Consider the following 27,961-nt stretch of genomic DNA (forward strand, 5'->3'; position numbering starts at 1 on the left):
CTTTCTCATAGCTAGAAATGTGAACTGAAGTTCAAGACATTTGAATCATATTCCCGTTTCTGCTTCCGTCTTCTTTCATAATTTTTAAAATTTGCCTCTCCTGTGGCACGTGCAAAGTTGTGCAGGGTAAAGGATATGTCTGCAGTGTGAAAATCTGGTAAAAATCTGGAAAACACTGCCTGACTGTGTTCACTTGCTGAACTGTTCGGTGAGCACCCCCAGCATATGGAAGGATGTTTCTTGTTGGGAAGGATGAGAATTTACCAGAAAAGTTTTACAGATATGAATGCTTAGCAGAAGCTTCTCTAGAAATGAAAGGAAGCTTTGATATATAAAAAGATGTTTTTAGGGCCAGTTGTTGCTGAAACAGCTGAGAAACAAAGGTTTAGTTGAGTTGGAAGGTTTAGAATAGAGGTTTAGTCAGTTAGAAGGAGGTTTTATGCTGAAGTCCAACAGGTTAAGTGGTCTTCAAACAAAGCATGTTTGCTACCAAGTAAAAAAGCATAGGCAGACAGAAAGATGTTTTTTATCAAAGCAGGAAGAATTTTCCACTGCAAAACAAGTTTCAAAGTTTAATATGCAATATGTAACTCAGATGATTGGTTAGTCACTAACAAAATATGGTAACTTTAGCAGTTTTGATAGGATATATGTAAATGTAAAGGTATTGTGTATGATGCTGATTGGTTGTTATGTAATAATAAGCACAGCAAAAGAAAGAACTACAATGCATTGTAACCAGAACAAAATGGGCTTCAGGACACAACTCACCTATAGCCAATAGCTGTAGGACTACTCATGACCCCCACTTCCGTAATCTAGTCTATAGAATAAACAGCATTTTTAAAGAAGAGTCATCTGAAGTCACCATCTCTCTGCCGGCTCTTACAGTTTCTTCCTCTCTTTGGTTTGCAGGCTGTGCATTAGGTACGCAGCCAGTGCTAACTGAGCTGCTAAGTCAGGGAGTTAGCCAAAAATCCACACTGGATTTTCATCACCAGTTTGTAAAATAAGTCATCCAAAGCAGAGACAAAGGCAAGGGTTAAAATAATATAATTCATTTTTTGGTGTATTAGAAGATGCTAAATGGGAAGCTGTGGAGGAGAATTCTCTGACAGCAAATGGATGGGATACTTGCACTTAAAGGGAAATGGAGATTAGCTGTCAGAAAAGCAATAATACCAGAATTTAAAGGAGGAATCAAAACCGAGAACAAAGAGTACTGTGTAAAGAATCTCTGACAGAAAAACTGATAAGAAGCTGTCAACAGAAACAAAAGAAATTGCAAATATTCCTAGCCACCAGGTTAATGGATCTACTTTTTGCTAAGCTCAGCACTGCAGGGAAAGGTGTGATTTACATTCGACTACACTTGGGAAAAACTGGACCAATGAGACTGTGTTGACAAGATGGGATACATTTTTAACTGCAGAGAAATTTGAGTCCATTTTTTTTTTTGAATCACACATTTTGTAATTGCTGTTATGTATAGACTGGAAATCTTTTACCCACCAAGAATGTTTTATATCTGTCTCTTTCTTTAATTAGCTAAATTTAAACCATATCTTTCTTTCAGAAACTTGAAATACATATATAGAGCTTAAAAACATGCCACTTGGAGAAAATTATGAAGCCTTCTATAGTAGTAGAAGAGCAATACAATTCCAAATTCTGGTGAGATGCAGCCACACAGAGTTTATGACACTTCATATTAATTGTTACAGAATGTACTAACCTGTAATACCCAAGCTACTGAGAAATTTGTGAACTAGCCTGAACAATGACATACCATCTCCTGTGCATCTGTTTGGCTGGCAGGGTTGCCTCCCCACATCCTGTGCAGAGAAGAGGTAGGCAAACAGAAGAACATGGATCTGAACAGATCTATTAAGAAAATGAAATAAATTTGTCCTGTAGTTGTAGTGCTAAGTAAAGAAGGTAGAGTGAACAACCCATGGTTGTGAATATATGGGGAGGACACTGGAAAACAGATGAAGCTGTGATTTGCATAGGGTGGGGTGGCCCACAACTTTCACAAGCCATTGCTAAAGAATTGTTTGGGGAACAACTTACAGAGATGCAAAATTGCAAGACTGGTCATGGAAGTATTTACCTTTGTTTGAAGTCTACTTGGGTTCTCCTCCCTGAGCTATGTTTTTGTTGTTACAGCTGTCTCTCAAAATATTTTTTTTAATGGTTGTTGATTTTTCAAGTGTGATTTCTGTATTTTATTGTAGTTTGATGCAAACTTTTCAGGACAAAATGTCCTAGACTGGAAAAAGCTACAATTATTTAATATTTTGACTTCCTCTTTGGTGACAGCAGTTGTGTTTTACCCTGAAACAATTCAGATATTCTTAATTTTCTTTCTTTTCCTTCCAAGAATTTTCAAGTTTATGAAGAATGCATGTATTCAGCTAAGTTAAATGGAAATATTGCTCAGCACCTCTACACATAGATCACATTTATCCCAGTGGAAAACTGAATTTCTGCTGACCTGCATTGCTCATCATACATTTAAAATATTTTTTAACCACTGCTGACTTTATGAGAAAATGATTTAATGAATTTTATTAGTTTTCCAAATACCTCTGTGGAAACTAATATATGATGAAATTAGAACAGTTTTTATGTATGCATATTTCCACATAATCTTTTTCCCAAAATACAGAGCTCCCAGTTTGCCCCTTTATTATCTTTGCAAGTTTCTTTCTTTACTGTATATTTACTTACAGCAGTAAGTAATCTTCATTCTGAGATTTAATGTAGAAGTGAGAAGTGTTTCTGAAGGTGGGATTGTTGAACAATATCCAGAGATGTTGTTGGATGAGAAATGTGTTTGCAGAACAGGAAGCGGGTCTGCTTTACCTGGAGTGAATCACAACTCCTGGACAGACGTACGTGATAATCCAAGTAGAACTTTGTTCTCAGTCTTTTTTTCAGGATATTTGCATCACCTCTTCCTGCCATAGGTAGCCCCCCCCCACCACCCAAGATTGTTAGACTACTGGTCATGGGTAATGTATGGTTAACGTACTCTTTTAGCACAATGTGGAAGTTGATTACAGAGAAAGTTCTGTTTCTGGAGTAGTTTTCCTGTTCCAGTATCATTCTTTTGGTTCTGTGAGTTTTTGTAAGTAGCTGTGTGAATTTTTTGAGGGGCTCTTCTCTTTTTCTTTGGCTACTTTTGTGGTATTCTTTGTAGATTAAAGTTTGACCGTGAACTTTGGGCATCTCAATTCTTATAATTGCAACTAAGAACTTTTCATTCTTCATTCACTATGAACCAATATTTCCAAACTGTCTTAGTCAGAAGGGATAAACTGAATAGCAGCTGAGCAGACATATTTACACTGGCCACATTGTCAGCATGGGTAATTGTAAAGACCCAGAAAAGTGATGATTGTGCAGCTTTGTTTGCATGTTTTGAAAGGCAGTAATTGGCTCATTCTTCTACTGTGCAACTCTGGTGTTTACACGTATTTCAAAGTAGCAATTATTTATCCAAATGACTGTTTGGGATCATTTTTTTAAGTCACAGTAATATTAGTGCCAAATTTAGAGTAAAAGAAAACATTCCTTGAATCAAAAATTACCATGTATTTGCATAATTAAAACGTTCCAAGATAGAGTAGCTTGTTCTAGTAATATGAAGGCATAGTACTACTTTATCCTTTCTGGATTACATCAGCAGCTTTTCAGAAGAGAGTGGGTTTTTTAAATAATATTCTTTGATATTTAGTGTTTGAAAATTATTATGGCAACATAATAACTGGCTCAAAGGAACAAACGATCTTCGATGGAATCAATTCTGCTAAGCAGAAATGGCAGGTGTTACTTTGCATTACAACAGAAAAACATCACCTCCATTATTTCAGGTCTGTAGTGCTACTGGCATTGCTATCCGCATCTTTACTAGAATTCTTCAATTTGTGTGATCAGTGGTTATGGAGGCTATTAAACTAACCATTGATTCTATTGATTATTTTTAAAAGATTTTAAGCTGAGTGCAGTACATGTTATTGCAGTTTTATCTCATATTTCCTGTTCTTTTTTTTTCTTTCCTTTTACTGAAGCACATTTATTTTCCTTGTCACTTTCTTCTTCCTTATGAGGCTGTGCAGAAAAAGTCTTCTTAAAGAGAAACACATTCTTTGGGGTGCTGGAATGTTTTGTCAAAACCAGCATGCTAACTGGATTCACCCTCAATCTCCTCTTTAATTCTTGCCTGCCACTGACAACAAATTGCTTATCTGGCTACCACTTTCCTTTGTGTTATGATCTCCTTCACTCTACTTTCAGTTCTTCCTTGTTTCTGTTTTCTTAATTCTGTGACTTCCTGCCTTTTTTATTTTAGAGAGTTTCTGAAGCTTTTCTTTTCACAGTAAACCTGTTCCAAATCTCTCTGCTTGTCTGTCTGAAGTACCAGATCTATGATCCTCCAGTGTGTACCAGCAGAGAGGCTTGTTCTCTTTTCCACCTTGGTTAGGGCTCTGTTGACTTATAATTTTACACTGTCCTCTCAGTCTAGACTAAAATGCAAACTTGTCTGGTTGAGGGTCATTACATCATTTGCACCTCTAGGAAGAGCTTCTGAAAGAGGCTTTGTTTTACAGCTCTCCTTATAGTGCCACACAATTCTGGATCAAGAAGAGAATGGATAATAATGGGATGTGCTATAAACATTCACTTTGAGCCTTTGTTTCATGCAAAATGAGCTTAACTAAGTTTTCAAATACAACAAGCACTATTTCTGAAAGTTACCCTTTCTTAAATTTCATATTTCAACAATCATTTCTTGTTCTTTCCATTCTTGTCATATTTATTTTATAATCAAAGTGTATTATCTATTTAATGATAATTGCTTTCCCTGATAACATTTTAAATGCAGGCATATATTTGCTATAAAGAAGGTGGCTTTTGTCTTTAGCTTTTGAAAGGAACATCTCTTCCTCTTGTGCAAAGCAATGCTGTCACTGTTTTTATTGTCAGGTCCTTGGTTTGCATGGAAAATTATTTCTAAAATCCATCTCCGGGGCAACCTATTTTCGGATTTATAGCCTGCCCTTATCAACATTCTACTTTAATGAGTGCAATTCATTTCCCTCTGCACTAACAATCACAGGCCCACCACTTTCATGTCAGTCCATCCTCCTTTTAATTAAGGCATGTCTTCTTCTTGTACATCTCAATGAAATATGGGAATTCAGTGTTAAATGAATACTCATTTAAGTATTGACATAAGGATTAATGGTATTGTAAATAGAACAGAAATTAAAAAATCTTTCTCTTAGTTATTGAATCAGAACTTCTCTGATTGTGCAACATAAAACCATCAGCCTTCTCTACAACAAAAATAAACCAGAACCTTTGAAAATTACTGGACATTCTGCAAAATTTCAAGTAGTTGTACATAGTGAAATTTCTAAAGCACATCCTAAGTCTCCAAAAATATATTCACAAAATCCACAGAATTCTGTGGTTTTCATGGGCTGTATTATATAGTACATAAGCACTGGAGACACTTAATACAGAGTATCATACTGTATCATCTGGTATTGTAATTATACTTTTTTATTTTCTGGGTTTTTTCTGCTTTTTTAAATTTTTTTCTCTTTTTGTTGTGTGGCGGTGTTCAGCTGTGCTCCTTTGTTTTTTTTTTGGTTTCAGTGCTACCACCAGAATTAAAGGTGGAAGAGCTGTGACATTAAGAAGCAGTCCTCCAGATAAAAAGGGGAAAAGTGTAATCAAGTAAGTCACTGTGAAATCATGATCATCATCCACTAAAAAATGGGGAAACTTTCATGAACTTAGTTATCTTCACATTAGTGGGAAGTAAAGTCTAAGCATTGGTCTGGTCTTCAAACTGGATTGTCCTTAATTCTAAGATTGAGAGGAAAAGGATTAATTGTGTTTTACATAATTTGTCCTCAAATCTCTAAACAGGTAGGCTGGAGTAAGTGGCAACTGTGGGACTGAGCCATCATGTGTAGATAGATAGAGAGGGAAAAAGGATTGTAATGTCTCTTGGTTAATGAGACATTAAACCTATATGAAACTTACCTTTAGCAAGAAAACCAGCACAGTATCTAAATAATGAAAGCCAATTCAACGAACTATTTCCTGCTGTTAAAAGCTGCCATGCAAAAAGGACAGTGTTTAGGCATGAACTCTTGTGTTGAGGTATAAGCATGCATTATTTTGTTCATAACTGTGACTATCTTCAGAAAATTAATTTGTGAACAGAGGTTTAAAAGTCTCTTTGGCTAATATCATGCAATTGCAATATCATTGCAATCAGATTTTATAGCATATTTCAGAAAATTATCAGGAAAGCAATTTTTTTATTTGGAGCCTTGAAAATGACTTACTACTGAATATAGAGAGCCGTAGTCAAGAGATCAGAAAGGGATAGCAGAAAATGAGTTTACTTTTCTCTAAGAAATCTGAGCTTTAAAATATGCACAGATACAGGATGTGACAAAAATGATTTTTCAGAACTGGTTTCTTATTTTTATGGTGTTACAGTAACTACTTTATGCATAATATATAACATATAATGTTGCTCCCACATTGTGGCTGAGAGCAAATTAGCTGTAAGCACAGATGAAGTCCCCAATTATTTTTCATGTATTTATTTCTGAATCTTTATAGCAACGAACATAATTTCACAGAAGTACTGAGAGCCATGGAAGGGCCAAGCCCTGAAACATATTGCCTCAGGGACTGTGGATGAGATTTTACCTGGTAGGATCCTGGGCAGGTTGATGAAGTGCTGAGTTGCTCAGTTTTTATAGTCTCCAGAGATCTGTCTTAAGTTTTTCTGTGATTCTTTCCTCTGAAGTAGAAGTAGAGTAGCTGAGGTGTTCATGTGCACATTGACAAAGTCCACATGCATGTGTTTTCTGTAGTGCTGGAGTTCAGGGTGAAGCATATATTTGAGATGCCCATGACTGGTGCTCTTCAAGATCTTCAAGGAATATATAGACTCACATAATCACTTAGGCTGGAAAAGACCCTTAAGATCACCAAGTCCAACCATTAACCCAGCACTGCCAAGCCCACTACTAAACCATGTTGATAAGTGCCACATCTACAGGTCTTTTAAATACCTCAACGTATGGTGACTCAACCACTTCCCTAAGCAGCCTGTTCCAGGGCTTGACAACCCTTTTAGTGAAGTGAGTGTTCCTAATATGTGCTTCAAACCTCTCCTTGTGAAACTGGAAACTGTTTCCTCTCATCCTATCACTTGCTACCTGGGAAAAGAGACAACAAGCATTTCATTATGACCACATTTCAAGTAGTTGTAGAGAGCAATAAACTCTCCCTTCAGGCTCCTGTTCTCCAGGCTAAACAGCCCCAGCTCCCTCAACTGCTCCTCATAAGACTTGGGCTCTGAACCCTAAATGCCATATACAATGTGTCTTTCATTTGCCTCAATACGGACAGTCTGGGGGGCAGGTGAAGAAGTGGGTGGTAAATGTTGAGGAGTTAATGATAAGCAAAGATAAGTTAATGATAATCTTTTCCACCCATCCTTTTCTGCATTTTCATGTTAGAGACAATGCTAAGCAGATTCTCGTTTGCTCAGATGTGATTTTGCAAGCATAGAGTGATTTTGCAAGCAAGATACTGTGAATCCAGAATCATTATGTCTGTGAGGTGGCATAATATCTGTACAATCAAAATAATATTGTACAATCAAAACTCCAGCAGTCTGCCTTTTATGTGGGATTGAGTTGCTTCTTGAAAAAGGCAGAGGCATCTTAAGCTGTGGTAGATACCAAATGTATCAAACATATCTCCTCTGGTGATTCCATATTGTAATCTCAGCATGCAGATTGCCATGTTACTGAATTTTTCAGCTTTTAATATTAACAGCAGTTAAACTATTTTGTCTAGTATAAGTGCAACTTAGAGAACTATCATAATGACCATTGAAGGGATGCAAGGGAGAAAGAAATTAGACAACTCTCAGGGATAATCTGACCAAAAGTCTTCCTGCAAAAGTTTCTGTCATGCCTACCTCTAGCATCAAGTGCCTTGGGTTGCAGCTGGGGAGCCAAAACCTACAGCCCTGGTGACTGCACTGGTCCTTACTGCCTTGAGATGAGTCCTGAAAATGAGGTTAGTTATGAGTCTTTTAGTTACTGATCTATATGAATGGACTTTTATTCTCAGAGAGAATAGGAAACTTTCATGTGCTGTGCTTCAACCAGCTAATTCTTTTACTTTGGCAATCAAGGAAAATTAAATTTCAGACACATCAGTGAAGACACAGGAACTGGAAGGAGAAATATTTGTCGTAAGTTTGATTCTGACCAAAAAACCAAAAATAACAACCTCACAATGAAAAATAAAACACCAAAGGAAACTTAAAGAAAGAAACTAATGGCCCTATCCATTGACTGCAAAACTTTTAAGGGAAAGACTTTCCTCAGAGGGAGGACAGAGGTGTTAAGTCCATCACTAATGATGAGAGGTCCCTTTAGATGGAAAAGGCACTTTCTTCCCTGGAGTAAGAAGCAGGCTGAGGTGATGAATAAAAACAAATGTAAATGAAAAGAGATAATACTTTTGAAATATTTTTGTTTCAGAGAATCTTTAGTATCATAATGCAGCTAAGCCAGGCAGGTAAATATATCTACCTATTTAAAGTGAAAACTTTTTGAAAAATAACTTTATGGGCTATATTTGGCCACCTTTAGATCATGCAATTTTATTCCATAGATAGAAACCCTAACAACTTGTTTAGTCAGTGATCAATCAAGGACAATGGATATGAAAAAAATCAAATTTAGCCTGTATGGAAATCCAAAGTTGCCCCATCATCTGCTGTCAAATACAAGATTACCCCTGCTAATACGCAGCATGAACCAAGTCCAAAGTGATTGAAATGCCACAGCTCATGCCTAAGTGCCAGTTAACACTCAAATATGATTGAGACCAGGTTTGCACTGGATCAGACTTGTACTCAACAAGGATATATACTTTTATTCAGAAATCCGTTACTTAGACATTAATTTAAAAAGCAGAAGTTGTGTCATTCCACTGGCTTTGTCCTAAAAAATTAAAACCTCAAATCCAGATTTCACACATCTAGTACTAATGCCAAGCAGCGGATTATTGATGTTTGCAATATATTCTGCATGTGTAGAGGATAGATTGCACAAGATTTAGCAATCTGAACAAAATTATTCCACAGAGGTGTTTTCCATGAAGCATCAGACACTTCATTCTATTAAAAGATGACATTTAGTGTGGAAAAAATAAACATTTGTTGCAAACACTTTTCAAGGAATTTTCCATCCTCAGTAGTGTCTAGATAGTAACTAACAATTCTTAACATTGCTTTCTCTACCAACACTTTCTACATTCTAGATCTGTTCACTCCCATCACTCAGTGACTATCACAAAGTTTCCCAAACTTTTTAAAAGCTAGGTCTTCTAGAAGACAACTTCAGTTTTAGCAGCCTGGTCTTTATCAAACATTGTAGCCTCATGCACTGCTCTCTTGTATGCATTTTAGTAGTCCTTTATTTGCAGCAGTGAAATACATGAAAAAAGTTAGTGCCAACCTTCATAATATGGCAGTCTGTCTCTTATTGCACCCATGAGTAGGCAGTGGAGCTTTAGGGTGTGCTGGTGTTTGAGTTTTCACTAAAATGAATGTATTTTATCCTCAGAACTCTTGAGTTCATTGCTGCCCTCCTCCTGTCAGGTAGGAGAGAGGGAGCGAGCTCTGTCCTTTCTTAGAGATCCATTAAGGGTTATTTTATTAACCCTCATATAAGCTGGCCTAGAAGATAGTGTTTTGAAGAAAAATGACCCTCTGTGTAACGATGCCAGCTAGATGGGCTAGAGCTGGCCAACCTGGCTTTTTTAATAACATCAGGATAAAAACCATGCTCTTTCATATCCATTGCTGCTCACCTGAAGTGGGGGGTGAGGAGGTGAGGTCCAGTGTCAGCAGTCAGCAGAAGTAAAGTAAAAGACATCAAGCCTTTCATCAGAGTGCCAGGATCTGTCTCTCAAGAGGTTTCTGCATGGGTGAGCTTTGTATAAAGGCCAGACCTTTGGTCCTAGGGGAAGCAACTCCTATCTCTTGGCACAACACTTAAGCTGAGTGGACAAAAAGATTTTGGTTTCACCCCTTCTCCTTAGCTGTGTTATCCTATAAACCTACCTTGGATCCAATTTAGGCCTGGTAGGATTACAGTACTGTGACTCTGTGCTAAAGACTGTGGCAGTTTGCCATTTTAATCTATGCTGTGTGTCTAAGTAATTCTTGCCTGCTCATCTGAGCAACTTTTCACTATGTTTGAGCTGGGGAATAAGAAGGAAACAACAGATGTGGAAAATGCAAGCTGAACAGAAATTTCAGCTTTTGAATAATCTTCTCCTTTCAGCCCTTATTTTCCCATCTCAGCTTTGCAACTTTACTTATTCAAGTGTAGCAAAACTTATATTTATTCATTCTGTATATGAAATCCAGCAAAATATTGGAGATTCAGCTCTCGGGAGAGAAAAATCCAGGGCTAAATTTTCATGTTTTCTCTCAACATCTGAATACAAACCTCTTCTGTCTCTTCAAGGACTGCTTTGTTTATGACATTTTTTATTGTTTTAGATAAGTACTTGGCTTCTGAAGTGGGCTCTTGTAGCGTTTGTGGCCTCCAAACAGACAAAGGCAGCATTGCTTTTATCCTTTTGACTACTTGGTCTTTGTATTCTGAATGCATTTGTGAGATGAAACCTCCAAGAAAGGACCAAAACATTGCCTTCAAGCATGAATAGCCTGCACCTGGGGATGTACTCATTGGGTACTTAGATTCTACTTCCCAAGCCCTGCATATTTACAGTATTTCTCTCTTCCTTCACATAATTTAAAAAATATAAAGTTAAGGGTCAAAAAAAATCCCAGCAACAAGTACATTGGTTTTCACTCTGAAGCCTAAGCATGACAGAAAGGAGTCTTAAGCATCTTCTGAAACGTTGCCAAGAAAGTTAGATGCAGCATTCAAACAATAAAAAACAATTACAGTAAATGATTGTTTGACCTTTCTGAAAATATGTTTATTCTTCTGTTTACTTCTAGAACTATTACAGTACCTTGACATCTTCATACTTTTATAAAAGCTTAAACCAAAACCTAGTGGCTGTACAAATATCTAGAGGATGGTGCTCTGTTGCAGAAAGTTGTAACTCTCCTTACTTCCATGTGGGTAAAAAGTAATAATGACTAACCACATACCTGCATAAACAGTGAAACTTTTTGCCCTTGTTTTTATGGGGCCACTATTCTTCATAAATTGCACATTGGCAACCCTCTCCCAATTTTTTTTTTTACATTTAAGATGCAGTAAATCCAAGTTTTTATTACTACTTGCCTTCTTATCTGGACCCTGATGCCACAGTCAGTGACACAGTCACAAGCTGCTGCTAAATAACCAAATTATGGAAGATCATTCCACATGGCATCATTCCACTTTCAGAGCCATAGAATCCAAAGAAAGAGATCACAGAACAAATTAAAGTTATAGTCATTTTGAGATAATTCAAAGATCGTGTTTTAACTCAGCAAGCAGTATCTTTGCACATATTCACTCTCAGTTTGTTCTTCATATATTTTTCATATAAATTCAAGTGCTTCAAGGAACTGATTATTGTACATAAATTCTATTTTTTTTTAAATTACAAGCTGTTTGATCATTTTTGTGTTAGCCTTAAAGCGGGTGATCTGCAGCAATGGAGCTTGGTGTGCATTCCTGGGTTTACTGTGCCCAAGGAAAAAGGGTGCAGAAGCCAGGAATTCCCCCTCTTTCCTTGACAAGAGGTGCCAGTGTAACCCCATGGGAATATGGGAAAGGGGCTGGTTCAGTCATCTAAATGCCTGAATTAAAACTCTCTGTCTGTGGTAATGGTCCAGAGCAAGGTGATGAGGCAATTAACAGTCACAGACCAGTCAAACCCTGCTGTTCTTGTGCAGCAAATTGAACAGCAATATTACCAGAAGACTTTTTACTTCAGAGGATTCCATTATGTTGGACCAAGAATCTAAAAAAAATGATGTATGCATGCTTTTGTATTTTGTATTCAGGCAAAATATAATGTGATTTTTTTCTGAGAGCCTTTTTTGGTAAAATGATGGGTTATAGATCCTGCTTGAAAACCCATACCTTCAACTTGAGCTTTTTACTTAAAGAGAGTTTACATCTGCTTTAGTGGGATTGTAATGTAATTCATTAAGAAAAACAGTTTCACAGGTGATTGAGAAGTAACTAACTTGTGGTTGCTCCATAAGATCAAGTAAATAGAAGTTTGCTGAGCAGCATACCCAAAAGTAAGCAGGACAACCATCAATGCTGAGTGAACTTCTCTGGCATGTCATAGCACATGAAGAGGCAATAAATACAGTTTGTAATGTTTTACTTGTTTTGATATTGATTTAATTTATTTACAGAGCACTAGTTTATGATACTTAGTATCAAATCTCATATCAATATGCAGCAGCAAAGTCTGAAAATGACATAATAAAATACAAGCAGCTGTGAGACACATCATAAAGATGACATAAAATTATGTGAAACAAATAATATTTTAAAGTAGAATTACCCAATTTGCTATAACTATTACTAGAAAAACTTTCTCTGCATTAATTATTCACAACCCAGATATTTCTTAGTATAAATCATATGATATAACATAACATGTTTTCCAAACCAAAGGCCTTCTTGTACTTCTGGACGGTTTCTTGGAAGTTATTCCTTTAAGTGATTGATTTTAAACAAGAAAGGAGATAAAACCCTGTTATTAACCACTTGAAATAATTGCAGTGGGAACAGTCAAAGTTCTTTCAGAGTTCTTGTTTTTATATTCAGATGGGTGTAAGTTTACTGAGATTTTTTCATTTTTTCAAATAAAGGCCACAAATTCTCCCTGCCCTACCCATCAATAAAATTCAAACAAAAACCAAAATAAATATTATTTATAAAGCAAATAGGAAAGAAGGATTTTAAGCAGAACAGAAATTAAACAATTTGACAATTTTATGTGTGAAAGAAGTTCGAAAGAGAGTCATAAAGCCTTAACTAGAATATAGTAATCTGTATGAGCAGTGGTATTTTACTTAACCAGCAGCCTTGAAATAATTGTCAGTCCTGAAGTCTGACAGTATTTATGAATAGAGCTCATTCGATTCCATCTCTCTCTGGTTATGCCTCCACATAAAACCTTCTTAATCAGTGGAAATTTCAGTTCTGGTAGTGCTGCACTAAGTTGTTGAAATAATCTTTTCTACAAAGGCATTCCATGTAAGTTTTTTGGTGGTTTTTTTTTTTTTTATTTTGTTTGTTTTTGATTTTGTTTTTTAGAGAAGGGAATACACTTTTTGGCATAATGTATCTAGTATTTATTTGACTATGCTATGTGACTGGGACTAAATTTATAGCATGTTACACTCCAAAGGTGTCATTCAGACTCATGCTGGTTCTTTATGGTTTTAGATCTTGCTGGATTGCTTCTGTGATGGCTGTTTATACCTGAAGATACCCGTAGTTTTTCAGCTTGTTCCACCTGTTTCAGCTTTTCCATATTAAATAAGTCCAGAAGCTAGGAAAAAGGAAGAAATTACACCTCCTCAGGATGAGGTGCTGTTGAGTTTTTTTCATAGTGTAGATGCTTTTCATTAAAAGCTGAGATTCTTCCTACAATGTTCCCCTTATTCAACCTTCGAAACAAGGGAATGCATATAAAAAGTGCAAAAAGTACATAGGCAGCTGAAAATGTAGTTACTCTGTTTATACTTCTAATCTGGCTTTTGATTTCCTTCACAAGCAAATTTATATCTTGGATGAGGAAAATAAAATGAGGATGTTAGAAAGAAGCCTAAATCTGAGAAAATCAAAAAACATTCCCAAAATCCACATGCTAACATTCCTGATGTTAGCATGGTTCTTTTCAGTCTGCAGGAGTTGAGTCTCAAGAACTATCATTGTGCTATGACACAGAAACATTTTCAAAGTGTTACATTCTTATGCAGCAGTACATAAAGTTCTTTTGGTGGCATTTTTTTACAAAGATACCTTACTAGCACTTCATACTCAGTTTCTCAGAATATTAAAATGTTACTTATATTCAGCCAATAACACTTGTTTTTCAATTTTGTTTAGCAAAGCTTATAGAAAAATAACAGAAAAAATTCTGATGCAAGATGAATTGCTGAATATAAGATAACCGAATTCTTCTGCTCTAGCAGCAGCTGCCAAACTGGAGACCTGTCTCATCCTCTCAATTAGATTGAGGCTGTGTTGATGCCTTATTATTGCTATTTAAGCATTTTAGAAGTTTCATATACATTCGAACTTCTGACTACAAATGAATGAAAATGTGTATGGTTCAGTGTGCTCTAACAATACTATGGACAGGTATTACTAACTCCTTACATTATCAATTCATATTAGGCAATCTCCTGAAGAGCTGCTGGTAATTTTTTTATGTATGCCTCATTAATATCATTGCAAATTAAACCACAGGCAATGATAGTAAGTGCTGAGTAAATAAAGAACAACATTACTATTTAGCTGTCTTTTTTTGGTTACATTCCTACCTGAATGTGTCTTGCTCAACTAGTAAATGAAAATCCCATAGGATATTCCTTATTCCTTACACTTTTAAAATATGTGAACAAATTAGTTTATTTACAAGTGAAGTAGCTCTGCTAGCAGCCTCCAAACATTCATCAGCAAATTATTGATTCAGCATCCTCTCTATAAAAAAACCACAGCACAAATGAGAATTCATGTCAGATTCTCTGTAACACAACGTCTGGGAAAGAAACCCTCTCTATATTGCATTGAAGCTGTTATTTGATTGCACAGGATGTCAGCTTGTGGTGTTCTCTTGCAGTCTCATGTATGTGTTTAACAGGAAATATTGAAATAAGTTCAGTGGGACAATGTGTGTCTCAAAGAAGATGATCAAGCACTGAAAATAAACCTCTACTGTTTTCGCCAAAACAAAGAGAAAGAGCTAGTTTAGAATTATTCCTCTCATCCCTTCTAGAAGTTATACCAGAGGTATAAAGGCCTTATAATCAATGATGGAAGAAAGAAGGGGTGACGGATGTTTGTTGAGCAGTCTGATCTCTATCCACAGTGCTGAGTATGACCATTTCTTCTACAGGCACTGTCAAAACTATCCTCACTGTGTCCACCACCTGAGACAGCCAGCAGGGCAGCAGTGAGTCTCCTCTACAGCTTGTGTCCTTAGTGCAGGGCCCTTAAGTGAGAGGCCTCTGACTACTGCAGTGGGCCCTTGTCCTAGCCTACATTGCTGTTCATCAGCTTGAATGTAAAGGTGTAATGGGAAGCCATGGGAAGATTTAGATCACAGCTCGCAGACAGTCGTAGTTCGGTGATATCAACCAGTTGAGAATTCAAGTATCTTAAAAACACTTAGCTGTGTGATGTTAGAAGTATTCTGAAAAAAAGTGCATGCTGTCAACTGCTTTTAATGCGTGTTAGGTATATGACAAATCTTGGTATATAATTAAACAAAGCTTTGTTTAGAGCAGTCAGAAATTAGGTCAGTGTCTTTGATTGTACTCATATTACTACAAATTAACAGCCTCTAGTTTGTGAATGTACTGAAGGAGCCCTTTTAATTGATTAGTATAATATGCTTGATTTAATATTTGCAATCAGTATCATTTTCTATCAGCCTCTAATGTGGAGGTCAGTGTGCCTAGTGTCTTTTGCCTACAGATCTGATCCTCTTATTTATTAATGTCAGATTTTGTGGTTTTGCATTGTCATACTCTGCTGCTTAACAACTGTGAGTAGTCAGAGTTTTACATTTCTCCTGGACAAGCAGAAGCAGTACATGGGTAATGGTAAATGCCTTTTTTTCACATCCCACCTGAAAGCAATGGCAGCTGTTTTGTAATCTGATTGAATTTGACACTGGTGGAACCACCAGGGCTGCTGTTTGCAGTCGCTAGATATATATTCTGTATATATTCCCTGTTCTTTGCTCCCCTGGATACCTAGCTGAGATATTAAGAAGAAATCTCTGGGCAATTACTACACAGGATATAGTTTGTTTCCTGGAGATCAATATGCTAGGATGGAGGGACTGTGTTAGCGGTTCAGCACTTCTGCATGAACACAATTAATTACATAGGTGAGCCCTGTGTTTAGACACTTCCATCTTTGATCTGCCTAACAGCCTCTCTGCTAGGGATTATCCTCCATCCTTACTGACTCATTTGACAACAGACTTTATCTGTGTCCTTTGAGATAAAGATGAGAGACAGAGCTGTCTATCAGTGCTCTGAGTTTTGTAGTGTTAAAAAAAAAAAAAGTCTTTACAATGTAAACTCCATTATGAAGGATACAAAGGAAGTCCCCACTGCAAGTATTCTAATCAAAGAGAAGTCCCCTGGTGCTACTGAGGACAGAAACTGTGATGAGTTCTGTTCTGCTCTAAATTACTAATTGACTTTTTTCTAAAGAACACCTACTAGGAATCTTGAAGTTTTATGGCAAATGCTAAACAGCAGCTGTTTTCTAATTGTGCTTCCCATTCTACAGTCCTCACAGATATCTCTTTAGAATAATAAGCTGGAGTCACTTTCAGTTAAAAGCAATGCTGATCAGAGGCAACTGTGTTAATGTAAGAGGATAGGTCACAAGCTCTTTCATTTCAAGCCATGAAAATTATGGATGAGTTTTAATAAATCTCCTTTAAAGGTTCTTTTAGACGTTGGTATTTTCATAGCTTGTTTTATGGCATGAGAAGCTGACATGCTGCTGTGAGCATTCGCTGATGAATATCTGCCTATGAAAGAAGTAATTACAGCATTAATACTGAGTTTTATGTCATTAAATCACTATTTCGACCTAGGCATAATTTACATTTAAAAGTATGATCATCATTAGCAAATCATCATTGATGATCATCTTGATAAGTTAAGAAAATTACTGGTAACAAGATGCTCTTCTGGACAGAGTCTGGACCTTTGTGCCAAACTTTCAGGTTGACAATGGCTGCTGCATATACACATACACACTTCTTTGCCTACATTTTTATTTTCTTTCATTTTACTTAGCCAATTCACTGACTTGTGTGGACCAATGTAGAAATGAATATATATTTCTTACCCTAGAGCACACATTTTATATATAATTGATACCAAAAATTTTTTATTATTCTACGATAAATGTATGGTGTAATTCTTTGCTATTAATACTGGCTGTTTGAAAAACATAAAGACAGAAAAGAAGTCAAAATGGTGGTGGGAGGAATACTTAACAACAGAAGATAGGAAAGAAGAAATAGGCTATAATTTTGCAGATGTTCTCTCTGAATAATTTATTTTACACTTTAAATAGGTGGCCTGATTTTCAGCTCTGTCAAGCAGATTTAGGTACACGATATAGGTTTAGAAATGTAATTAAAAATTTCATTAATATTTTTATATAGCTCAAAAGAATATTTTTTTGTAAGCAAAAGTGATGGCAGGGACAAGTACTCCTAAATATTACATTTGGATCAATGTAGGATTTTGAATCAAATGAATTAGATGTGACATTCTATATCAAGTTTGCTCCATAAATGTGCTATATCAAAAACCTGGATTTAAGTTTGGAAGCACAAAAGTGGAACATTTAACCCAAGAAAATCTTGATGTCATTAATTATTCATGGGCAAAACCTACACTTGCCCAAGCTGGCTGGTTCCAGCAGTGTCTGGCAGATGGGAACGCTAGGGAGACTGAACTGCACTGTCTTTATGGACAGCCTGAACCCACTGTGCCCACAAGCCTGTTCTGCACTCGCCTCAGACAACAACCAAGAGCATTTGTTAATGAGACTGTTCTGTGATGTTCCCTCAGTGGTCTGTCCAGTGCTTTGGCAGGTGGAATCGAGGGGTTGACGTGTGGGGTGGATGGATAGCTCTGTCAGGGCACTCCCTGTGGTGCATCAGCTACTGCGTCGTCCTGCACCTAAACAGTGAGGAACACTTCAGGAAGTAAGCTGCATAGACAGCTGGCCAGTTAGCTTTGGGACTGCTCTGGCATTGTCTGATTATATTGTATCTGATTATAATTGTATTTGATTGGAACTGCAAGCCATCTCCGTTGAACCATGTCTGATTGGAGGCTCAGTGAACCCAGTGTGATAAATTGCTGCTAGGTTAAAGGTCTGGCATCTTTGACATTTATCCACCTTGCTGTGAACAACTATGAAAATCTCAAGGCAATGAGAGGTCTGGGTTCAAAGGGGACTGCCTGCATGAACAAGGCATGCAGAGCCTGTCTCTGTGTGAACTTTTGAGCAAGGAGGCATTTTATATTGTCTTTTCCATCATCTAGTTTTCTTGCCTTGGGAACTCAGTTGTGAACTGACCCCAGTCCATCATGCTATTCATAAACTACTAACAGAACTTTGAAGTTCTTCACACATTTAAAGAGGAGGTTCAAAGGAATATCCTGAAGGGATTCTGGAGAGAGATGTTTTGAAAAATTAAGGAAAAAGCGGGCAAGAGATTCAATATCTAAGTGAATCTTGTGTCAAGGAGAACAATATTAACATTGATTCAGAATATCAGTCATGTCAAAATGTGCTGATAGGCAAATCAACCTCCTTGCACAGTTATATATAAAGATATGTATTTATTTGTAGTCACATATGTGCACTTTTGCATGTATGCAGACAAGTATATAAACAAAACCTGTTCTTTTTTATTATGGGAACATTAATGTTTTAACTTTTCCTACCTTGTAAGTATATGAAATTTGCAAAGAAGTTGATTTTCCTGAGCAGGTAATAGCTTTCAGTTATTACATCCTTACAATGATCCCCCATCAGGTTTTGCATAAACAAGTCATCACACATTTTGTAACAACTTTTAAAATGTAAATTATTTACACAGAGAATGCTTATTTCTTAGGTAGGTGACTCCAGTAGCTTATAAATAAGTTAATAACAGAAATAAATAATTCAGGTAAATTTATTTTTGAATCTGTTACTATGAAATCCTTTAATATTCAGAGCCAATATATTTTAAAGATTGTTGGCATTTCTTGAACATATGTAGGATTAATTATTGCAGTGTCTATTTCTATAGTTTGCATGCAAAGGACCCCCAAACTAAACAAAACAATTTTACAACCATCAAGGCCTTGTTTCTATAATGTACTTGAACTACATTTTAGTACATTCTGAACACCACCCAGCTCATTAAAAGCTCAGCACAAGCTTAAGAACTGCTGAATTCAGTAAGAATTAGTAGGAACTCAAGTGCTTTCCTGAACAAAAGCCTAAATTCTTGCTAGGCTTCTTCAGACTCTAAAAATCCTCCCTGAAGGCAAATGTTATGCTGCAGACAGAACATACTGCAAGTGTTACTGCAGACTTTCTCATCTTTTCTGGAAGCTGCTTGCAACTGCTGTGAAACACTTCTGCTTTCAGGGAGTTTCAAGGAGGAGGGGGTTGTGTGGAGTCACTATGAGGTTTCCCTCTCCACAGCTTTTTCTGTATGTAAAGCACTGTGTTCTCAAGGAGAGAGAGAAATCATCGGATGTCAGCAGATCTGACAGAGAGCTTGCTGCTCTACATCTATGCAGACCAGAACGAACAAGCTCTCTCTTCTTCTTGCACAGTTCTGGGTGTGCTTAATCAATTAGAAAGAAGTTCAGAACATGTTGTGCTTCAATGATAGTTCCTATCCTTTTGCTGTGTTCTTCAAGCAGAGGAATCCAAGCTGGATGTTCGCTGCTAAGAGAGAATTTAACTTGATTTGATGATTGAAAACTTAGCTGTTGACCTTTTGTCAGTGAATGCTAGTTTTTCAGCATGACTCTTTCCTACCTTTTCTTAATGTTCATGTTCTATGTGAGGTTTTTATCTTTCCTTTTTAATTTTGTGCTTATTTCAGCTTTTTCCTAATTTTCTCTTGCACTTACCATCTCTTCTAAATACTTCTTTATACTTTTCTGTTTCCAATACTGTAAGAAATTGCAAAATTTAACATAGAGTATAAACACATCAAGTGTATTTAAAAATTAATAAAAAGCAACATCTCCTCGCCCCCCCCCAAAAAACTTCATACCACCTTCTCCAGAGAAACCCCAAACCAAATAACCCAAACCCACTTTCCTGTGTTGTGCCCCTCTCCATCATTATTTTTTTTCTCCAGTGATTTATTTTCCAGCCCCATTATATTTGTATTTGGCTGAATTATTATTCTGAAACAGAAGAAAATACAGATTTATCTTTCTTTAAAATTAGAGTGATTGGACTAGTTTTCCTCAAAACCCAATATTGGAAATAGGAAGTCAAAGAAATGCAGCAACAGCTGGTTTGTATCCATCTCCTCAGACTTATGAATGGTCAGAATAAGCAAATTATCTATCCAGTGATGCCTTGGCACATGTTGGCACACAGATAATTAGGAAGTCATTTTCCAAGAGAAGGTCAGTGTGTTTTACATAGCCTCAATATGCCTGATGCTGGGACAGCCAGTGATTTATTTAAAGACATGAGCTAGTGATGTGGTGGCTGAGAAGTTTCATCATTATTATGAATTCAACAGTTAATCTGATGAGATGTTAGGACAATTAGGGTGATGATCTGCTGCCTCACAAATGTACAGAGGAATCATTATGGAGGAGGGAAATGGATGAAATAATCAAAATGAATGTAAACTTGAACTGAGTTTGTAAATCATAGAGGAATTTCCCATGCAGAACTGTGTATTACATAATATACCACGCATAAATGCTTAGTACTTTTTGATTTTGGGTACGTCAACCCAACTATATTTACACATTGTTTAGGTTTATTTATTATTTATTTTACTTGACTTTGTACCTGAAATTGCTTAACATGCATCAGAAAAAACATCATGAATGTTTGAAGGCACAGTAAATTTTCATGGTAGTTTCCTACCCGACTGTCTTTTCTTTTAGAAGACTGTATTATAAAAAGAATGAACAACACACAAATAAAAGTTAGTAGAAATATATGTAATATACTAAGTAAATAAGTAAATAAAATGTCTCAAATTTAAATTGGGATCTTCCATATATATAATTTTTTTTGCAAAAACATATTTTGTTTAAAACATGTTAAGGTTAATTCCTGTCTTGTTTCAGAGTATTATAAAATAAACTAGATTTGATTTCCATCTAAAGAAAAAAATCACTTGTGATATGAATACAAAATATAACAGCATCTCCAAAAAAAGAAGAAAAGAAACTGCAATAAAACTAGAATAATAAATTTACTTAGTTACAGAGTGAAGCAAAAAAGGAGTATTTAGCAATAGGTCATCAGATTTCATATACCTTGGAAAAGACCTTTTAGTTAGCTGAAGTGCTCATGGACATTCATTTTGAGTGTGTTAGCTGAATTTTAAGATTCTGTTTGAATAAAATGAGGGACTCTAGTGGCTATCTTCCGGATAGTTCAAGGAACAGTGATGATCAATGCGTGGTTTATGTGTGGTGCTGAATTATTTACTGGCTTGTTTTTATCCTAGCTTATGCTTAGCTTAGCTTAGTCTTAGGTTTTGGAAGGTAAATTCTGTAATATGTGATTAATTAATTTACAGTTAAAAATTTCAGTGACTCAAGATACTGTCTTCTTTCTTGAGGTGGTTTTCTTTCTGCTATGAGAAACAGTATGAGTCACTGAAATTATTTGTTAAAAACTTCTTTTTTTTAGAGAAGTCTGGTAAGAAAGTTTCCTACTCAAGGGACAAATGAAATAATGAAGTGTCTTGTATCCATGGTGCAAGAAACAACAGCCCTTCTGTAATTAGCTCAGACATTTCAAGAAGTATCTTCTGACTGATATGTTTAAAGCACAGACAGTTTTTTTCCTTGATTTATAGAGTAAAAAAGTGCTTTCCTAACCTATTACACTGAACTCTACATTAAAGTACAGGAGATAGCCATCAGGAATTGCTTAAGAAATAAAAATATAGCCTATGCATTTGAAAGCTTATGTCATAGACATCTCCCTTGGTCCATACACAATTAATCTGTCTTTCAGACACTGCATAGAGTACTGCCATTGAACTCATGAATAAAAACTGTTATTCTAATAGATATTGGATTGGTAACTTTTCCTAAACCTTAGGATTTTTTAATGGTGTTTATAATTTTGTTCATTACATCTGCCTAGTTTTCACCTCATAATACAGGGTGGTACATTTGTTGGTTAATGGTTCATCTCAAAAATTAAAATCTTTAGAGATACTATAAAGAAAGTTAAGAAACTTTACTTCATTTTCTATAGTCTTTCTCAGATAAGCTATGAAAGAAAATGTTTTCTTCCAGTATTACAGTTTGGACTGATGATGACTTTATCTAGTTATGATCTTGCAAAGAAACGTGTATTTCCTTTTGATAATGATGACAAATTCCTGGAGATCCATCTTCTTTTTGTTCATTATAGCAAATGCAGACTTCAGCTTCTGACTCATAACAGTTGTGGCCATAATAACGCTTGTTCTGTAATGGTTCTTTATACAGTAATTGAATATATGATGGAGAACTGTTAGATTTTTTTGAAAGTCCTTGATAAAGAGGAGGGAGAGATTATATTTGAAGCTCTCTTTATGAAAGTTCTGCTTCATACTTGTGCTTTAACATGCCTTTCAGAAAAGCGTTCAGGGAGTCAGTCAAAACTCTAGAAATTTGGAGCAGACGGTGTACTGTTGGTGAAAGGTGATGGGTGTTAGCAGAGTTACAGCAAAACTCTGTGAATATTTTTTTTCCTCTTTAAATTTGCTCACTGGTTAGATTTGGATGAAGAAGGATATCACCCAATGTGAACAGTAAGTCACAGGTTTGGTTAGAATGATGGGTGAGACAAAGCTTATGGCACAATATGAATAAAATAAACTATTTCATACAGGGACATTTACTGCCCACATCACTGGGCAGTAGCCATAGCATGGCGAGGATTATCTGAGCTGGGGAAATCCTCTAGAACAGGAGCCAGAAAAGCCCATATTCTCCTCCTCAGGAGGGAAAGCAGGGCAGCCTGAGAAGAGACCTGTCAGACTCTGCACTTCTCCTCCACTGGACTCTTTTCCTTCTTTGGACAGTGAGCTCACTGCATTCAGGTCCATGTTTGATAGAAGTGTCATGGCTTGCAGTAACATGGGATTGAGCATGTATGCCTTCGTTCCTAGATTGTGCTAGAGTTTTGCAAAGCTGTAAGGAGACCTTTGCAGTGAAGTCAGGGAAGAAATGAGAAGGTATAAAGCATGCTAGGTTTATAACAAAGAAATGTGCAATTTACTGACATAACAGCGAATGATTAGGATGGAAGGGCTAAATTCCACTGCTCCTTGGAAGAAGAATAGCAAGGTCTATTGTCAACACAATGACAAGGCCAGCTAGGGAGGGAAGTGGAGGAAGGAAGGATACCAAGATAATTTTTAAACCTGATCTAAAGACCTGGTCTAAATCCACCAATAATGATTTTTAGGGATTTATAGAATTAGCATTTAACACCTATGTTCATTTTAAGAAGTTTTACAATTTTTTCCCTTCTTTTTCTCAAAGGTCAGTTTTATTAGGGCATTTATTAGTATATTAAATTGATCCAACTTTTCCAGTCTCACAGTACTATATTTAGTACACTGAGAGTATTACTTTTGATATTTTATTTTACTTATATGCAAGCCAGAATAGACATCAGGATGCTGTTATCATTCTGTGCTATTTCAAAATCCTGTGCTTGGATTTTAGTCTATATATATACATGATCAATTATTTCCTTTTGACAGTGCTGTTATTACATACATATTCCACAATTCATATGTGCTAAATTTGTTATTGATCTTTAGAGTAGTGTAAACAATATGCATTTATTTACATGTATATATATGCATGAGGAGGTAGTTAATTTACTTACTATTGATTTGTTTTCTTTTTGATTCTGGCAGGCTGTTCAGCATTACATTTTGTAATTTATGCAATAATGTTCTGATGGAAGTTGTAAAAGCATAACATTAGTAAACTTATTTTTGCTGTCTTAGTAAATATGTTCAGAAGGTAGATTATATAAATGGTAGTGTCTGCACCTGCCTTTTTGCAGAGGATTATAAAATAAAATGTTTTTCTGAAGATAAAAGCATAGAAGTACTGAGCTTACCTCAGCATTCTTGATATCAACACAAAGCCTGAGTGATAGATCAGGATTCAAAGTGAGGAGGTATCAACCTGCTAAGTTTAATCAGTAAGGAGTCCCAGTGGTACTATTTGAATTTTTAAAAATGCAAGTTTGCTGTTATACTGCTGTGTATGGCTCTTCTTCTCTACCTGGAGTATCCTGCCAAACCAAGAAACATTCTCTCAAGTTCAAAGCCAAACTCCTCAAATTAGCCATTTGTATATGCTCTTCTCTGAGTGGTTTGCTTCATAGAGGACACTAAACTGTGAAGAGAATCAAAGTTAAGTATGTGTTTATGCTGCCTCATAGCCCATATGTATGCCTGTATTTAGTGTTGGACATGCATTTAGATGTTTTTTTCACTCATAAGCAAAGTTCTGCATGAGTGAAAAAGAACCTCTCTCCCCTACTCCTCCTGATAACCCATCTGGTGGCAGGAGGGATAAACCTGTGCAGTGTACAATGATTGTGTTTACAGCCTGCCATTTTATATTACAGCACCACATAAAAGCAGACAGAAGTGTTAATTTTGAATAATTTTCTTCTATCAGTTGACCTTCTTAAATTCCTTCTTCTGTTATTATTTTTACTCATCTATTCCTGTGAAGATGAGTTTTGAATGAAACTCAAAAATTTGTATGATCTCTTGCATAGTTTTGACAGGGTATTGACAGAAGTAGTAGTCTGATTCATAACACAGAAGAAACATAGATTAGTTTCCACAGAGAGTTAGAAATAATGTACAAAATGAACCACCATGTACAATTATCAAAATGCAATACATTACTCATAAAGTAAGAGTCTGTATGTTCAGAAATTCATTTAGGACATGGGTGATTGTGCCATGATTTATACAGCAGCATGTGTAATGGCTGTGATCCCTCTTGCAGTGATTCACCTACGTTCCTTTTAAATTGCAAGGTCTATTTTGTGCTTACCTGAATGTCTACTGCCAGTAAAATTTACATTTTCTTAAATGCAGTGGTACTCTTTCACTCTTCCCAATGTTTCCAAGCATTAAAAAAAAAAGGGAAAACTGTTCCTCTTATTTTTATGTCCATTTTACAACATAGTTAGGAATGGAAGCATCTCTCTGAAGTTCTTGATTTAAACCCTGAAAATAGCACTTTTGCTTCTAAAATCATTATTCCTATGTCCAATACTTGTTTTTACTTGAATTAATAATTTCAAACCAGAAGGTAAATAGAAGTGAATAGTTAGAAATCCAGGTAAATATATACACTTCTGTGTTAGTATAAGAGGATATACGCTCAAGGAATGTGGTAAAAATTTGGTAGATGAGAAATGTATGTAATCATATGACATTTAGGTGTGATTATTTAATTTTAAAGCATTTACAGTGCAATTTGAAATAATTACATTAAATTAAATCACATTTGAAATTCCTTTTTTTTAATTATATAGTAATGTGAAGAAAAGCACATGAAACTAGCATTTTTGTTTCATTTTCATTCCTGTTGCATAAAAGGAAAAAAAGATTCTATAGAAAGTGACATGTTATAATGAATTCTTTGTGTATTCTGAATAATAATTTTGCTGCCTTTTGATAAAGAAGTAATATATAATTTAATAGTTATTTTTCTGTAACTGAGGGCTACCTGAGGGCAGTTGCTTGGCAGGTCTGTTGAGCTGCTTGCCAGTTATGCGTAGGGATCCAGCTTTGCCCTTCTCTGCATGCAGAACATCAGTATTGGTGAGAGACACAATTCCTCTCCCTGCTGCTGATAGTTTTGGGAACTCGACCTGGATGCAAAGGCTGAGAGATGCGTCCCTTCAAAACCCCAGAGTCCTAGGAGCTAAAGACAAGCTGTGGCTTGCACTGAGCAAGACACTGACATTGCAAGACAGTGTTCCTGTGAAGTAGGAATGGAGCAGGCAGAAAGGACGCTTGACTTCTCTCAGGACTCAGATGGTCTGTGCTCTCCCTGCTCTTGCTGTGTGCTCTTCTGCAGGATTGCTTCCAGGTGGATCCTCTGGTGTGCCCTGTCAGCTTGTCCTTCACCACTCAGGCGCCCTAATCCTGCAATGCAACTCTGCCTAACGAAGGAGACAGTGGGACCTGTTCCTAAGGCAAAGCAGAACTGCCTCTTACCTCCCAGGAAACAAATTCTGTGTACCTTTAATACATAGATTCTGTCTGTTTATACATCTTCATTGGTGCCTCAGAAAACTATTCTTCCTTGGGAAGTTCAAGTTTCCACTTCCTTTGGCCCTCCATTATCCATAGGCCCGGGGCGGAGGACATTGTGAATTGTCACAGCTTTTGTGAATATGCAGGTACTAATCAGGGCTGTGGAAAAGCATAGGACAATCCCTACCCTGGAGAGCAGCGGTCCCAGACAGCGTTGGGCTGATGTAACACACCAGGCCCAGATGGGCCTTACCTCAGGGACTCTCGGCGCTAGGTCCGCAAAAAAGTGGCAATAAAATGAGGGATGGCACGATCTGGTGACCCCAAAATAAAATACTTTAATATGCAAAAACAACAAGCTCATAAGCCAGACAGCAGTATAGGGGTCACAGGGTCCAGGGTAAGACAGTAATTTATATAAACTAGGTTAGGGGCAGAGTCTGAGGGTAAGGGTCCAATAACAAATAGGGATTAGGAATATGTAAAACAAGGCAGTAAATTTAAACCAATAACAACAAAGAAACCATGGAACTTTCTAGTGACATTAACATATAGCTTTCCAGGGGTCATTGTGGGTGAGTTTTTGCTCACCCTAACTACACGAGATCCCTCATCCCAGGGCCTGGGGCAGTCTGCTGCCGACCCTTTATCTCGACAGGCTCCAGCAGGCTGAGCCTCCCTTCCCGCCTGTGTCGGCCCCTGCTGCCGGATCCCCTCAGCACAGCTCAGTGCCGGGGCAGAGCCCGGGCCCGCAGCAGCCAGCCCCGGCTCAGCTCCATGGGAGCTTCCGTGCGAGAGAGCTGACAGGTGAGTGTATTGCTTCTTACTGTTCCTGGGCTTCAGGCGTGCCCTGGAGCCCTGCCGACCTCAGCCCCAGCTTTAGGGAGCCTCAGAAAACAAAAGCAGACCCTCAGGGCAAACACGAAGCGCTCAATAGCAGATGTTTGCTCGGAACAGTGCATCTGTGACATTTACCCTCTTCAGCAAGTTCTTCGCTGAGCTTAGATGCTTTATTCATCCATCCTGTGACAATTGCCCCTCTATTATGTAGCTTTCACCTCATTTTACTTGAAAAATAAACCCAAATAACGTATTCACTCCTACTAATGAGTAATGACTTGTAATATGCTTCTCTATTCATGCTTAATGACTTGACTGCAACGTATTTGCTAAGCTGTAGCTGAGGGGTTTTTTTTGTTGTTGTTTTTGGTGTTTTTTCTCCTTTCTTCCTGCCTCCTTTCACTGTGGTACTGTTGAGGTTGACAAGCAAATCATTACCAGTGCTCAGGTATGTGCCACAATTCAGAATGACAAATAATGCATCTTAAATGCCCATAGGTGGGCAAAGTAGCTTGTGCTTCCTGGATGAAAAACTAAAAGCTGACTGACCCACTCGACACGCCCTGCAAATAGCTCATGGCTTCTGCTGTGGGAAGCAGAAAACTTTCTTTCTTAACATCCTGACCACAGTAAGTGGAAGAACCCGGTAATTCTCTTTCTTCCTCTTTTCCTGGAGCTCTTTCTCTGTCTTTCCATTTAAGATGAAGAGTGCCTCCCCTGCTGATTTTCTTTCTCCTTTATGATCTGGACCAAAATGAGGGCAGATGAAGAG

General features: G+C 36.9%; 1 protein-coding gene across 3 annotated transcripts in view; it reads left to right on the forward strand.

The window, feature by feature from the left end:
- SPOCK3 (SPARC (osteonectin), cwcv and kazal like domains proteoglycan 3) overlaps positions 1–27,961 on the forward strand; it is a 428,772-nt gene that overhangs the window by 94,580 nt on the left and 306,231 nt on the right. Inside the window, exon 1 of one of the 3 annotated variants that reach the window (XM_086890373.1) lies at positions 26,918–27,156. The exons of 1 other annotated variant lie outside the window; for it this stretch is intronic. The gene's annotated coding sequence lies outside the window, so the exon portion shown is untranslated. Of the gene's footprint in view, positions 1–26,917; positions 27,157–27,961 lie in introns of those variants that run through there. One more of the 3 variants, XM_086890370.1, reaches the window with a different exon arrangement.

The sequence above is a fragment of the Cyanistes caeruleus genome, chromosome 5 (assembly GCF_971803275.1).
Source record: "Cyanistes caeruleus chromosome 5, bCyaCae1.hap1.1, whole genome shotgun sequence".
Classification (NCBI taxonomy): domain Eukaryota; kingdom Metazoa; phylum Chordata; class Aves; order Passeriformes; family Paridae; genus Cyanistes; species Cyanistes caeruleus.